Below are 14,963 nucleotides of genomic sequence, written 5' to 3'. Positions count from 1 at the left end.
CTTCATCTCCAATCACTGCCTCTATCCTCACCCTTGCGATTGGATTCTCCACTTTTATTCCTTTCTTCTTCTACTAATAATAAGGATCCTCTTTGTCCAGATATAGAGGATTCTTCTTCCTTTTCTTTTTCTCTTCTCTTTCATATGAGCAGGAACAAGGAAAAAGACACTCTTGTTGAAGTTGATCCTGAACCTGAAAGGACTCTGAAGAGGAAACTAAGAGAAGCTAAATTACAACAATCCAGAGACAACCTTTCTAAAATTTTCAAACAAGAGAAGAAGATGGCAGCCGAACCCAACAACAATAATGCAAGGAGAATGCTAGGTGGTTTTACTAAACCAACGTCCAAATTTAATAGAAGAAGCATCTCCATTCCGGCCATTGGAGCAAACAATTTTGAGTTGAAACCTCAATTAGTTGCTTTAATGCAACAGAACTGCAAGTTTCATGGACTTCCATATGAAGATCCTTACCAGTTTCTAACTGAGTTCTTGCAGGTTTGTGAGACTGTAAAGAAGAATGGAGTAGATCCTGAAGTATACAGGCTCATGCTTTTCCCTTTTGTTGTAAGAGACAGAGCTAGAACATGGTTAGACTCACAACCTAAAGATAGCCTGGACTCCTGGGATAAGTTGGTCACAGTTTTCTTGGATAAATTCTTTCCTCCTCAAAAGCTGAGCAAGCTTAGAGTGGATGTACATACCTTCAAGCAAAAAGATGGTGAATCCCTCTATGAAGCTTGGGAAAGATACAAGCAGATGACCAAAAAGTGTCCTTCTGACATATTTTCAGAATGGACCATATTAGATATATCCTATTATGGTCTATCTGAGTTTTCCAAAATGTCATTGGACCATTCTGCAGGTGGATCCATTCACCTAAAGAAAACGCCTATAGAAGCTCAACAACTTATTGACATAGTTGCAAATAAACAATTCATGTACACTTCTGAGAGGAATTCCGTGAATAGTGAGATGCCTCAGAGGAAGGGAGTTCTTGAAATTGATGCTCTGAATGCCATATTGGCTCAGAACAAAGTGTTGACTCAGAAAGTCAACATGATTTCTCAAAGTCTGAATGGATGACAAAATGCATCCAACAGTACTAAAGAAGCAGCTTCTGAAGAAGCTTATGATCCTGAGAACCCTGTAATAGCAGAGGTAAATTACATGGGTGAACCTTATGGAAACACCTATAATTCATCATGGAGAAATCATCCAAATTTCTCATGGAAGGATCAACAAAAACCTCAACAAGGCTTTAATAATGGTGGAAGAAACAGGCTAAACAATAACAAGCCTTTTCCATCATCTTCTCAGCAACAGACAGAGAATTCTGAGTAGAGCCCATCTAATTTAGCAAATTTAGTCTCTGATCTGTCTAAGGCCACTTTAAGTTTCATGAGTGAAACAAGGTCCTCCATCAGAAATTTGGAGGCACAAGTGGGCCAGCTGAGTAAGAAAGTCATTGAAACTCCTCCCAGTATTCTCCCAAGCAATACAGAAGAGAATCCAAAAGGAGAGTGCAAGGCCATTGATGTAATCAATATGGCCGAATGCACAAGGGAGGAGAAGGTCGAAAATCCTAGTGAGGAAGACCTCCTGGGACGTCTCTCAAGCAAGAAGGAGTTCCCTATTGAGGACCTAAAGGAATCTGAGGCTCATATAGAGACCATAGAGATTCCACTAAATCTCCTTCTGCCATTCATGAGCTCTGAAGACTATTCTTCCTCGGAAGAGGATGAAAATGTGACTGGAGAGCAAGTTGCTCAATATCTAGGAGCCATCATGAAGCTGAATGGCAAGTTGTTTGGTAATAAGACTTGGGAAGGTGAACCTCCCTTGCTCATTAGTGAACTAGATACATGGGTTCAGAAAACTTTACCTCAAAAGAGACAAGATCCTGGTAAATTCTTAATACCCTGTACCATAGGCACCATGACCTTTAACAAGGCTCTGTGTGTCCTAGGGTCAGGCATAAATCTTATGCCACTCTCTGTAATAGAGAAACTGGGGATCATTGAGGTACAGCCTGCCTTATTCTCATTACAATTGGCAGACAAGTCAGTAAGACAAGCTTATGGATTAGTAGAGGACGTGTTGGTAAAGGTTGAAGGCCTTTACATCCCTGCTGATTTCATAATCTTAGACACTAGAAAGGAAGAAGATGAATGTATCATCCTTGGAAGACCCTTCCTAGCCACAGCAGAAGCTGTGATAGATGTTAACAGAGGAGAATTAGTCCTTCAATTGAATGGGGACTACCTTGTGCTTAAAGCACACAGCTATCCTTCTGTAATAAAGGAGAGTAAGCATGCAGAGCTTCTCTCAATACAGAGTCAAACAGAGCCCCCACAATCAAACTCTAAGTTTGATTGTTGGGAGGCCACAACCAAACTCTAAGTTTGGTGTTGAACCCCCATATCCAAACTCTAAGTTTGGTGTTGGGAGTCCACAACATTGACCTGACCACCTTTGTGGCTCCATGAGAGCCCACTGTCAAGCTATTGACATTAAAGAAGCGCTTGTTGGGAGGCTCACGAAAAAATTATTAAAATTAAAAACAGAATCAAAAATAGCAGAAGAAAAATCACACCCTGGAGGAAGGACTTACTGGTGTTTAAACGCCAGTAAGGTACATCTGGCTGGCGTTCAACGCCAGAACAGAGCATGGTCTGGCGCTGAACGCTAGAAATAAGCAACATCCTGGCGTTTGAACGCCAGGAATATGCCCTGAGAAAAGCTGGCGCTGAACGCCAGTAACAAGCATGGAACTGGCGTTCAATGCCAGAAACATGCTGCACATGGGCGTTGAACGCCCAGAACGTGCACCACTTCGGCGTTTAAACGCCAGAATGGTATGCTAAGGCATTTTACATGCCTAATTGGTGCAGGGATGTAAATCCTTGACACCTCAGGATCTGTGGACCCACAGGATCATCTCAGGATCTGTGGACCCCACAGGATCCCCACCTAACATATTCCCACCTTCCCTCCTAAGTAATCCTATAACACACTTTCCCAAAAACCCTTCATCAATCACCTCAATCTCTCTTCCCAATTACCCCCTTCACCACTCACATCCATCCACTCTTCCCCATAAACCCCACCTACCTTCAAAATTCAAAAATCTTTCCCACCCAAACCCACCCTAAATGGCTGAACCTACCCTCTCCCCCCTCCCTATATATACCCCTCCATTCTACTTCATTTTCACACAACAGAACCCCCTCTTCTATACCTTGGTCGAAACCTACACCTCCCCTTCTCCTCCATATTTTCTTCTTCTTCTTCTTCTCTTCTTTCTTCTTTTGCTCGAGGGAGAGCAATATTTTAAGTTTGGTGTGGTAAAAGCATAAGCTTTTTGTTTTTCCATAACCATTGATGGCACCCAAGGCCGGAGAATCCTCTAGAAAAGGAAAAGGGAAGACAAAAGCTTCCACCTCCGAGTCATAGGAGATGGAAAGATTCATCTCCAAAGCCCATCAAGACCACTTCTATGATGTTGTGGCCAAGAAGAAGGTGATCCCTGAGGTCCCTTTCAAGCTCAAGAAAAATGAGTATCCAGAGATCCGACATGAAATCCGAAGAAGAGGTTGGGAAGTTCTAACCAACCCCATTCAACAAGTCAAAATCTTAATGGTTCAAGAGTTCTATGCCAATGCATGGATCACTAGGAACCATGATCAAAGTGTGAACCCGAGTCCAAAGAATTATCTTACAATGGTTCGGGGGAAATACTTAGATTTTAGTCCGGAAAATGTGAGGTTGGAATTCAACTTACCCATGATACAAGGAAATGCACGCCCCTACACTAGAAGGGTCAACTTTAATCAAAGGTTGGACCAAGTCCTTATGGACATATGTGTGGAAGGAGCTCAATGGAAAAGAGACTCCAAAGGCAAGCCGGTTCAACTAAGAAGACTGGACCTCAAGCCTGTAGCTAGAGGATGGTTGGAGTTCATTCAATGCTCCATCATCCCCACTAGCAACCGATCTGAAGTTACTTTGGATCGGGCCATCATGATTCATAGCATCATGATTGGAGAGGAAGTAGAAGTTCATGAAGTCATCTCCCATGAATTCTACAAAATAGCTGATAAGTCCTCTACTTTGGCAAGGCTAGCTTTTCCTCATCTTATTTGCCATCTATGTTACTCAGCTAGAGTTATCATAGAAGGAGACATCCTCATTGAGGAGGACAAGCCCATCACTAAGAAAAGGATGGAGCAAGCAAGAGAGCCCACTCATGGAACCCAAGAGACGCATGAGGAAGCTCATCACCAAGAAATTCCGGAGATGCCTCAAGGGATGCACTTTCCTCCAAACAACTATTGAGAACAACTCAACACTTCCTTAGAAGATTTGAGTTACAATGTGGAACATCAAGAGCACTCCATCATTCTCCATGAAATAAGAGAAGATCAAAGAGCAATGAGGGAGGAGCAACAAAGGCAAGGAAGGGACATAGAAGAGCTTAAGGATATCATTGGTCCTTCAAGAAGAAGACGCCACTAAGGTGGACTCATTCCTTGTTCTTATTTTTTTCTGTTTTTCGGTTTTTATGTTTATTATGTCATCTATATTTGTGTCTCTACTTCATGATCATTAGTGATTAGTAACTATGTCTTAAGTCTATGAATAATTCCATGAATCCTTCACCTTTCTTAAATGAAAAAAACGTTTTTAAATTCAAAAGAACAAGAAGTACATAAATTTCAAAATTATCCTTGACTTTAGTTTAATTATATTGATGTGGTGACAATACTTTTTGTTTTCTGAATGAATGCTTGAACAGTGCATATTTTTTATCTTGTTGTTTATGAATGTTAAAATTGTTGGCTCTTGAAAGAATGATGAACAAAGAAAAATGTTATTGACAATCTGAAAAATCATGAAATTGATTCTTGAAGCAAGAAAAAGCAGTGAAAAAGCAAAAGCTTGCGAAAAAAATGGCGAAAAACAAATAGAAAGAAAAAAAGAAAAAGCAAGCAGAAAAAGCCAATAGCCCTTAAAACCAAAAGGCAAGGGTAAAAAGGATCCAAGGCTTTGAGCATCAATGGATAGGAGGGCCCAAGGAAATAAAATCCAGGCCTAAGCGGCTAAATCAAAGCTGTCCCTAACCATGTGCTTGTGGCATGCAGGTCCAAGTGAAAAGCTTGAGACTGAGTGGTTAAAGTCGTGATCCAAAGCAAAAAGAGTGTGCTTAAGAGCTCTGGACACCTCTAACTGGGGACTCTAGCAAAGCTAAGTCACAATCTGAAAAGGTTCACCCAGTCATGTGTCTGTGGCATTTATGTATCCGGTGGTAATACTGGAAAACAAAATGCTTAGGGACACGGCCAAGACTCATAAAAGTAGCTGTGTTCAAGAATCAACATACTTAACTAGGAGAATCAATAACACTATCCGAAATTTCTAAGTTCCTAGAGAAGCCAATCATTCTAAACTTCAAAGGAAAAAGTGAGATGCCAAAACTGTTCAGAAGCAAAAAGCTACAAGTCCCACTCATCTAATTAGAATTAATATTCATTGATATTTTGGAATTTATAGTATATTCTCTTCTTTTATCCTAATTGATTTTCAGTTGCTTGGGGACAAGCAACAATTTAAGTTTGGTGTTGTGATGAGCGGATAATTTATACGCTTTTTGGCATTGTTTTTAGGTAGTTTTTAGTATGATCTAGTTACTTTTAGGGATGTTTTCATTAGTTTTTATGCTAAATTCACATTTTTGGACTTTACTATGAGTTTGTGTGTTTTTCTATGATTTCAGGTAATTTCTGGCTGAAATTGAGGGACCTGAGCAAAACTCTGATAAGGAGGCTGACAAAGGACTGCTGATGCTGTTGGAATCTGACCTCCCTACACTCGAAATGGATTTTCTGGAGCTAAAGAACTCCAAATGGAACGCTTTCAACGGCGTTGGAAAGTAGACATCCATAACTTTTCAGAAATATATAATAGTCCATACTTTATTTGTAATTAGATGACGTAAATTGGCGCTCAACGCCAGTTCCATGCTGCATTCTGGAGTCAAATGCCAGAAACACGTCACGAACTAGAGTTGAACGCCCAAAACACGTTACAACCTGGCGTTCAACTCCAAGATAAGCCTCAGCTCGTGGATAAATCAAGCTCAGCCCAAACATACACCAAGTGGGCCCCGAAAGTGGATTTATGCATCAATTACTTACTCCTGTAAACCCTAGTAGCTAGTTTAGTATAAATAGAACTTTTTACTATTGTTTTAGATGTCTTTGATCATTTGATCTTTTGACCACATATTGGGACATTCAGTTCTCATATCATGGGGGCTGGCCATTCGGCCATGCCTAGACCTTTCAGTTATGTATTTTCAACGGTGGAGTTTCTACACACCATAGATTAAGGGTGTGGAGCTCTGCTGTACCTCAAGTTTCAATGCAATTACTATTATTTTCTATCCAATTTGATTTATTCCTGTTCTAAGATATTTGTTGCACTTCAACTTGATGAATGTGATGATCAGTGACACTCATCATCATTCTCACCTATGAACGCGCGTGACTGACAACCACTTCTGTTCTACCTTAGACCGCGCGCATATCTCTTGGATTCCTTAATCAGAATCTTCGTGGTATAAGCTAGAATTGATGGTGGCATTCATGGGAATCCAGAAAGTCTAACCTTGTCTGTGGTATTTCGAGTAGGATTCCAGGATTGAATGACTGTGACGAGCTTCAAACTCCTGAAGGCTGGGCGTTAGTGACAGACGCAAAAGAATCACGGGATTCTATTCCAACCTGATTGAGAACTGACAGATGATTAGCCGTGCTGTGACAGAGCATTTGGACCATTTTTACTGAGAGGATGGGATGTAGCCATTGACAATGGTGATGCCCTACATACAGCTTGCCATGGAAAGGAGTAAGAAGGATTGGATGAAAGCAGTAGGAAAACAGAGATTCAACAGGGACAAGCATCTCCATACGCTTATCTGAAATTCCCACCATTAATTTACATAAGTATTTCTATCCTATTTTATTTATCTTTTAATTATCTAATCCAATCACATTTGAATCAGCCTGACTGAGATCTACAAGATGACCATAGATTGCTTCATACCAACAATCTCCGTGGGATCGACCCTTACTCACGTAAGGTATTACTTGGACGACCCAGTGCACTTGCTGGTTAGTTGTGCGGAGTTGTGACTAAGTGTAATTCACGTGTGAGAGCTACCAAACTATTGGAGCCATTGTTGATGATCACAAATCCGTGCACCAGTTATCATAGCTTTAGGATTTTAAAATTTAAATAAAATCTGATATAATCCAATAAGATCAAATCTGATTTAAATTAGTTATATTATCTTTAGGAGATTAAATTAAGTTATCTTGTCTTATCTTTTATCTAGTTTGTTAGGGGCGTATTTAAACACTTTTGGTAAGACAATTTACACAATTTTTTATGAATAAAATTTCCAGTTGCTTTATGCCCATTTTTTTAGTGTGAATAAGTGAGGTAGTGATTTGTTTTGCTTGTTTCATGAAGAAGATTGAAGGATCCAACACTAAGGTGAATCTGCATCGTGGTTTCTTTCAATTTTCATCCTTCTGATCTAGGTTGTCAAGAACAGGTTCTTTGAAGGTCTAGTAGGAGATCCCTTCCAGTGACCTAGGTTTCTAAGAACAGGTTTCTTAGAGGTCTAGTAGAAAAACCCTTATCTATCCTTTATGTTTCCGCTGTGTCTTTTCTGTTGCATCTTTTCTTCATCTTTTTCTTATCCCTCTATCCTTTGTTCTAATTTCTTATCACTCAGTCTGTAGAAATCTTTTTTCTTCTTTGTGCTATTGGCTTGGCCTTGGGGTCTATGGCCAACCAATGGGACATTAATTACGGGTCTATCCTAGCATGTCGGTAGGGGTGAAGGCGAATAGGTCTCTGTTTCGCCTTAGGAGCGAGTTCACCCTTTATCCCCAAGTCTAGTTACCCCGTTGCGATGGCTTTGGAGATTTTCATTTCAGAGGCCTAGCTCTTTGAAGGCTCCTCTGAAGAGGATGTTAAAGTCATCCCCGGTGTCGACCAATATTCTTTTCACCAGTTTGGTCCCGACCCTTGCTGAGATGACGAAGGGGGCGTCTTTGGCCGAGGTGTCATGCGGACAATCATTGGGGAAGAACATAATTGTTGTTAGAAAGGGAGAGGTTGATGCATGGTTTTTTTACAGCTAGGACTCTCAGATTCTTTTTTAGTGCTAATCTTGACTTTTTTGGTGCGTCGTTTCCTGTGATTACGTTTACTATTATGGGGGGGTCGGCTTCCAAGCTCTCTTGGGGTGCCTGTCGTATCATCCTAGGGTTGCATCCTTCCCATTCTAGCAATCTTTCTCTTTCAGTTTTCCTGGGGTCTCAAACCTTTTTTTCGAACTCGGGGAGTTGGCCATCTAGGATGGCTTGCCCAAAAGCATCCTTCAAATCGAAGCAATCTTGGGTCTTATGTCCATATCCTCAGTGGCAATCGCACTATCGACTCTTCTTGCCGCCTATCTGTTCCTCCAGTTGTTGTGCCTTTGGGAAGATGCCTCATTCCGCTATCTGGTGATAGATTTCTCTTATTAGGGCTTGCAGAGGTGTGTAGTTTATGAATTTTCCCACCCTAGGTCGTTGGTTGGTGGGAGCGGGCTTGAAGTGCTCCTTGGGGGTTTCTTTATATGGATGGTTGCTTCGTGGTGCCATGTTGGCATGGTGCCATTTATTGGCAGCCACAACTTGGCTTACCTCTTCATCATTTATGTATTCCCTTGCCACATTTTAGATCTCATGCATTGTCCACACGGTTTGGTTGTTAGGTGCATCAAAAAATATTCATTCATAAGTCCGTTGGTCAGACAAAGGCTGGCCACGGAATTCTTGAGCCCATCGACCATTAGGCACTCATCATTGGTTTGGCAATCCTAGTGGTGAATTATGCCATGAGCTTCCTAGAGATATCGTCAAAAATCGTGATTGAGCCATTTGGAGGGCGTTAAACCACTTGATTGCTGGCCCAGCTAGGGCTACTGGGAATGCCCTCACCGGACCACGTTGGTGGCTCCTTCCAAGTTCATCGTGGCTTCGAAGGTCATCAGGTGTTTCTAGGGGTCTTTCGTACTGTCATATTTCATGTCGGTTGGCTTTTCAAAGCCTTTTGATAGTTTGGCCTCTAGGATCTTCTCATTGAACAGAGTGGTTCCTATTATGACATGTTCGCTCTTTGTCCGTTTAGGATCTTGGTGGTGCCTCCTGTCCTCCTTGTGAATTTGACATCTGCAATGATGTCGGTCGGGTGATTTTTCGTTTCGGATTTCTAGCCATGATTCGCTGCGGGAGGTTACTTGACTCGTGTGTTCTAGCTGGTACCACTCTTTACAAGTGATCCAGCCTTCCAGGGTTTGTATACTTTCGAATAGTTCATGAATTATTTGGATGGCCTTTTCTCCTAGGTTGTTGGTATTTTTGGGAATTCCATCTTCCGGTACTTGCTGTTCCTCAAAGATTGACTAGCGGTGCACTGCACTGGTTGCTTTCCTGTGAGTTGGTGGGGTGGTATCATTTTTTGTTTTATGTGTCAGATTTGGCGGGTTGGGATCATGGTGATTACTCAAGGATCGCTCCTTAAATTCCTCCGTCATGCGGTCAAGGCTTGGTTGGTCCTCATAGACGGTGCTAATGTACCAGATGTTTCTCGTACGAGTTGTTAGAGGGAACGGAGACTGGCCAGTCTTGACGATGATGGGTCGGACTTCTAGAGCGGCGAGGGGTGGTACATGCAAAAAGACTCCGACACTCAATTCAGAATGGATCTGAAAAATATATGTGAGAGTTAAAAATGAGTGTCATACTTGAGTGAGTCATTGGCTTCCTTTATATAATTTTGCCCTTATCTTATTAGCTAAGATAAGGAAAACATTTGAATTTGAAATTAGGTGGTCATGCTTGCTGGGCCGATTCGGCCGTGGTTATGGCCTGGACCCGAGTATCCAGGTTATAACTGATTTGAGGGAGACTCAAGAACCGGATTCGGAACAAAATCTCTGACTCATTTTGTTTCTCATATATTTCTCTTTTTTCTCACTACCACAAAAACGGAAAATAGCGGCAGACAATTAGCAGCTGTTTTGACAATGGTCGCTATCTGATGGATTTCCAGCAGTTTCAATAGTGAACGCCGAAAGAGCAGCTATTTGATTTGGTTTTGCCACAAATTTAAAAAAAATGCTGCTAACCTAATTTTCTTTTGGCGATATTTTAATTCCCCTTTCCCAAAAACACAACACTCAGCACTCAGCAGCTTCAACAAATAAAAAAAGAAAGAAAGAAATGTTAAGAGAAGAGAGGGAGAAACGGAGAAGGAGAGGAAATGGAGGAAGGAGCCGGGCCGGCGTTGCTGAGTTTGCAGCGGTTGTGCCAGCGGTTTTTTAAAACTGCCGTAAAATCAAATCTCCACCCCTTAATAGGCGACGCTTGTGGAACCGCTGGAATTTCGTTTCGCGGCGGTTAAAAACTGCCGCAAATTCCTAAAAAAACCGTGCTATTCGCCGTCTCTCTTGTAGTGTCTCTATATTATATAATTTGTACATATTTTATACTATACCTCCTTTTTTAACAATTTCTCTTGAAAATCCTAAAACAAGAAGAAATTTATTTGAAAATCAATAATTCTATGAGTTTTCTACAATGTCCGACCTCTGCTATTAGAAATCAATTCATGAGATTTAAGATTCGCAGTTTCCTAGCCCCTTTTTACACCTTTTTTTTTTAAAATAATTATTTAGGGTTTGAAATTAATACCACACTAAATGGATATATGAGAAAAGTTAGATTGCCTGAGATATATATTAAATAATTATCAAATTTTATACAATTGATATCTGTGGTGAAATGTATATGTATGATAAATCTATCTATAGATTGGGAAGGAATGATTCAGAAACATGGCGTGGAGGTTATATGTATGCACTACTGTTGGTTTTTCAGCTATATTTCCATTAAAAAAGCTCATCCATTAAAACCGAATATTAGTTGGGGCGAAATCCTGAACAGTAGGCGGGAAGAAAAAATAAAGGAAAATGTAATGAATGTAAAAATGAAGATTTTGTTTTATACCAAAGTTATGAAATTATAATTAATCTAAAATACATTTAATCTTTTAAAAGACCAACCTAACATTGTAGAATAGAGAAGATAAATTAAACGAAGTCTTAATGATACATTCAAAGAGATAACTAGTGAACCAACTCTTGTCTTTGCTTAAATAATTGACGTATGTATGAGGAATTTTATACATTCAAAGCGTTTATTAAAGGCCAGCACTAAAATACACTCTATTTAAGATCTTTTCCATTTTTTATTCTTAACCTATCCAAAATATTATAGGATTATTCATCAAATAATAAAAAGTTAAAGGTATATAACATATATCTGCATTATATTCGATATATTTAGTATGTTAAAAATATAATATTTATATGTATTGTTTTGTTATTTATTAAATTTTGGGATACAAAATTTTATAATATAGTATTAGAATTTATATAATTAAATAATTTAGAGTTCAATTTTTATTATAAAAGAAAGAAATTTAGCCTAATATAAAATTAAAGAAAAAGAAAAAAATATTTATATACAATTATGTTTTAATTCCAAATGAAACTCTCGTACAGGGACATATTTTGAATACATATACTTATCAAAAATATTTGATAATTAAATAAAATTAACTAAAAATAGTCATAACTTACCTTATTTAATATTTATTAATTATTATAATAATTAATAAATATTAAATAAAATAAGTTCTTGCCATTTTTTGTATTCACTATATAATTATTAATATGTGTTTTTTTTGTTAATTTAAATTTTTTATAACAAATTTAATTTTTAATTAATTAACTAGAGTTGACTTCATTTTTAATTAATTCTTTAGCAGAACCGCATAGTAAATTATCATTATTAATTCTGAGTGGTTTCATTGTAATCCTATATTATGTTCATCGAAAACATTAATTCTCTAGCATTTTAAAAGAGTATAAACTTTACATACGATTTTGAAAATGAGGAAATTTTTTTGTCTCTTCTGGATGCTTTCCCAGCTAATTCCAATTCGCAATTTGATCCTTTAAAAAAAAAACCAAAAGAACAAAAAATCACGTCAACCAAAGAAAGAGAGAAAAGAAATAAAGAATACAATTATTGCAATTAGATTCACCGCTTCAATTCACATCATACGGTATATATAACATCCATGGGAAATGTATGTGAATGCAATATATACTCTCACTTTTTGAGTGAAATATAGTGACTGGCTTCTACTTATGAAGGAGTGTATTGTGTCCATAATTATGCTGTGATTACGATAGTTATTTAAGTGTTATTAAATTTAAAATTATATTTTTTTATATTTTGATAATTTTTTATTTTTTAAATTAAAAATTATTATTAAATAATAAAAAATATTATTTTAATTATAATGGTATTTTTTAAAATATTATAATCACCGTCCTATAAACAATATAACATGCAAATATATATATAAAGAGTTATACTTATATGAACGCAATATAGATCAAATTACATAACATTTACATGAGTAAATCTCTATTTACTTATTTGTGATAACACCAATCTCTTTCCAGAGCTTAAGTTATTAAATTGCGAGATATACATAAATATTTTATGTTTTATTTTTAATTACTTTATATAGGCTTTTTTTTTAATTTGAAATGTAAATAAATGCAAATTTATTTATTTTAACTTGTTTAAAATTTGATTTTTATTTAAAAATATATGACACAAACGATTGAAGTCTAAACGTTTTAATAAAAAAATTCTGATAATATCTTATATGAAATTCCTTTTTTTCCGTCCAAAAAAATGTAAACAACTCGATAGAGAAGTATATACATAAATATTAAATTGTGAGATATACATAAATATTTCATTTGAGAGTCTTCTTAAATTTGAAATGTAAATAAATGCAAATTTCTTTTAAAATTTTATTTTATTTAAAATATGTTACGCAAAGAATTAAAGTCTAAACTTTTAATAAAAAAAGACTTACATTCTTCACAAAAATGTAAGCAATTGGATAGAAAATATATAAAAAATTTCGTATTTTACAATTACATTCAAAGAATAATTCATGTATAACTTGAGTTTGAGCACATGATAAATAAGAGAACCTTCTCGATGATAAAATATAATCAAGGCGAATCTGTCTCGTAGTTGTACAAAATTAAGCTGCTATCCAATCATGGGTGTGCTTTGTCCTACACATATATGTGACCCATAATTCTTAGCTTGGCAAGGGATAGTTTTATTAATGAAGAAATCTCATGTAAATGCACTTTTGTTTGGATATAAATGAATAGGAATTACTATTAGGGCAATTGATGTGTGTATTTCATGAAAAAATAAAAAAATATAAAAAATTTAACTAACTTAAATTGATCAAATGTCATTTGTCTACTTATTTAGTAAGTATTATGGTTTGAATTTTACTGTGTAAATGAAATAATTTATAGACTAATAATAAATTTTTAAATAAAATTATGATATACAATGGACTAATTCGTCTTTAATTTGATAGTTAGAGAATAAGGTTAAAAATCAAAATATAAAAATTAAAAAACCTTGGGGGTAGAGAGAGAAATATCTTGTACTTGATTTGTTTACCAAAAATCTAACAAACGCATGTGTTAGATTCTACCCTATAACTAGGATAAATCTTCAATAGCACTTATGGATACATATATAGATAGCTTTATTTTTGTATGGAAGAATAGTATTGCACATGAAGCCCTCTACGGTTTGCTTTTTCAGGTCCCTTCAGCTTTTCCTTCCCCCCTCTTCTTGTTGGCTCTAAGTCCATGAAAATTTAAAATTCGTACTTTATTCTATGTGCATTTATATACATAAATAGGTAATCTACTTTATACGGTTTAATCTCTGACAATATATCAACAATATATACGAATTGTTATAAGTTTCTCCTAAAAAAGAATCTAAATGGGGAACGTTGATTGGATATTGAATTATTGATCAATTTGTTAGGGTGCTTTTGTAGAAATTCATCATTCCATCTATCAACATCAAGATAGACGTAGAGAAATTTAATAGCTGTATAATTTTTTTTTCTTAGAACAGTATTTTTTAATGGTTTAATTACTTTATTGGTCTCTATAGTTTCGCTAAATTTTTAATTAGGGCCTATAATTTTTTTCCTTTTAATTGAGTCTTTGTACCAAAAATTTTTTTTAATTGGGTCTCTACACTTTTTTTTTCTTTTATTTAGATCCCTATATCAATTTTTTTAGTTGGGTCCCTATAAAATTAAGTCAATTACTATTAAGAAGGACTTAATTAAAAAAAAATTAGTGCATGAACTCAACTAAAAAGAAAAAAAGTATAGGGACCTAATTGAAAATTTCACGAAACTATAGGGACCAATAAAGTAATTAAACCTTTTTTAATTCAATAGAATAAGAACTAATTTGTTGTAAATTAGAGTTAATTTAAGAATTTATCATTTTTCAATAAATTACTACATTAATAAAATGAAATTTAAACTTCTAATGTTTACGTAACTAGATTAAGGAGTTAAATTAATTCAAGTTGATTTAAATAGTTGAATAATAATTGGATGCAAATTAACGAGAACTGCTTTCACGTTACTCTCATTGGGCAACAAGTTAAAGTATTTCTTATTTACTCCCTTTGGCTTTCTTTGTTTCAGTTCAACTTTTGTTCGGGGAAAACACAAATTTGACACTAGCAAAGGTTTTGTTCTTTTAAATATCAGCACTAAAGAAATATCGATCTATTTCTGTGTTTTATGAGAAGTATCTTATGCCGGCAATTTTGCAAATAGAATAAGAGGAGTGTTACCCAATTTATAAAATTTAGTTTCGACAGTTATAACGGATCAGAAGTAATAAAAAA

The 14,963-nt window shown here is 36.4% G+C and overlaps 1 non-coding gene across 1 annotated transcript; it reads right to left on the bottom strand.

Annotated features, from left to right (window-relative positions):
- Positions 1–681: 681 nt before the first annotated feature.
- Positions 682–785, bottom strand: LOC112704683 (small nucleolar RNA R71). Its single transcript, XR_003155295.1, has one exon. It is a non-coding gene; the product is annotated as a small nucleolar RNA R71 (small nucleolar RNA).
- Between the last annotated feature and the right edge of the window lie 14,178 nt (positions 786–14,963).

Source organism: Arachis hypogaea, chromosome 7 (assembly GCF_003086295.3).
Source record: "Arachis hypogaea cultivar Tifrunner chromosome 7, arahy.Tifrunner.gnm2.J5K5, whole genome shotgun sequence".
Lineage (NCBI taxonomy): Eukaryota > Viridiplantae > Streptophyta > Magnoliopsida > Fabales > Fabaceae > Arachis > Arachis hypogaea.
The sequence above is the reverse complement of the archived record's forward strand: the minus strand, read 5'-3'. Positions and strand labels throughout refer to the sequence as shown.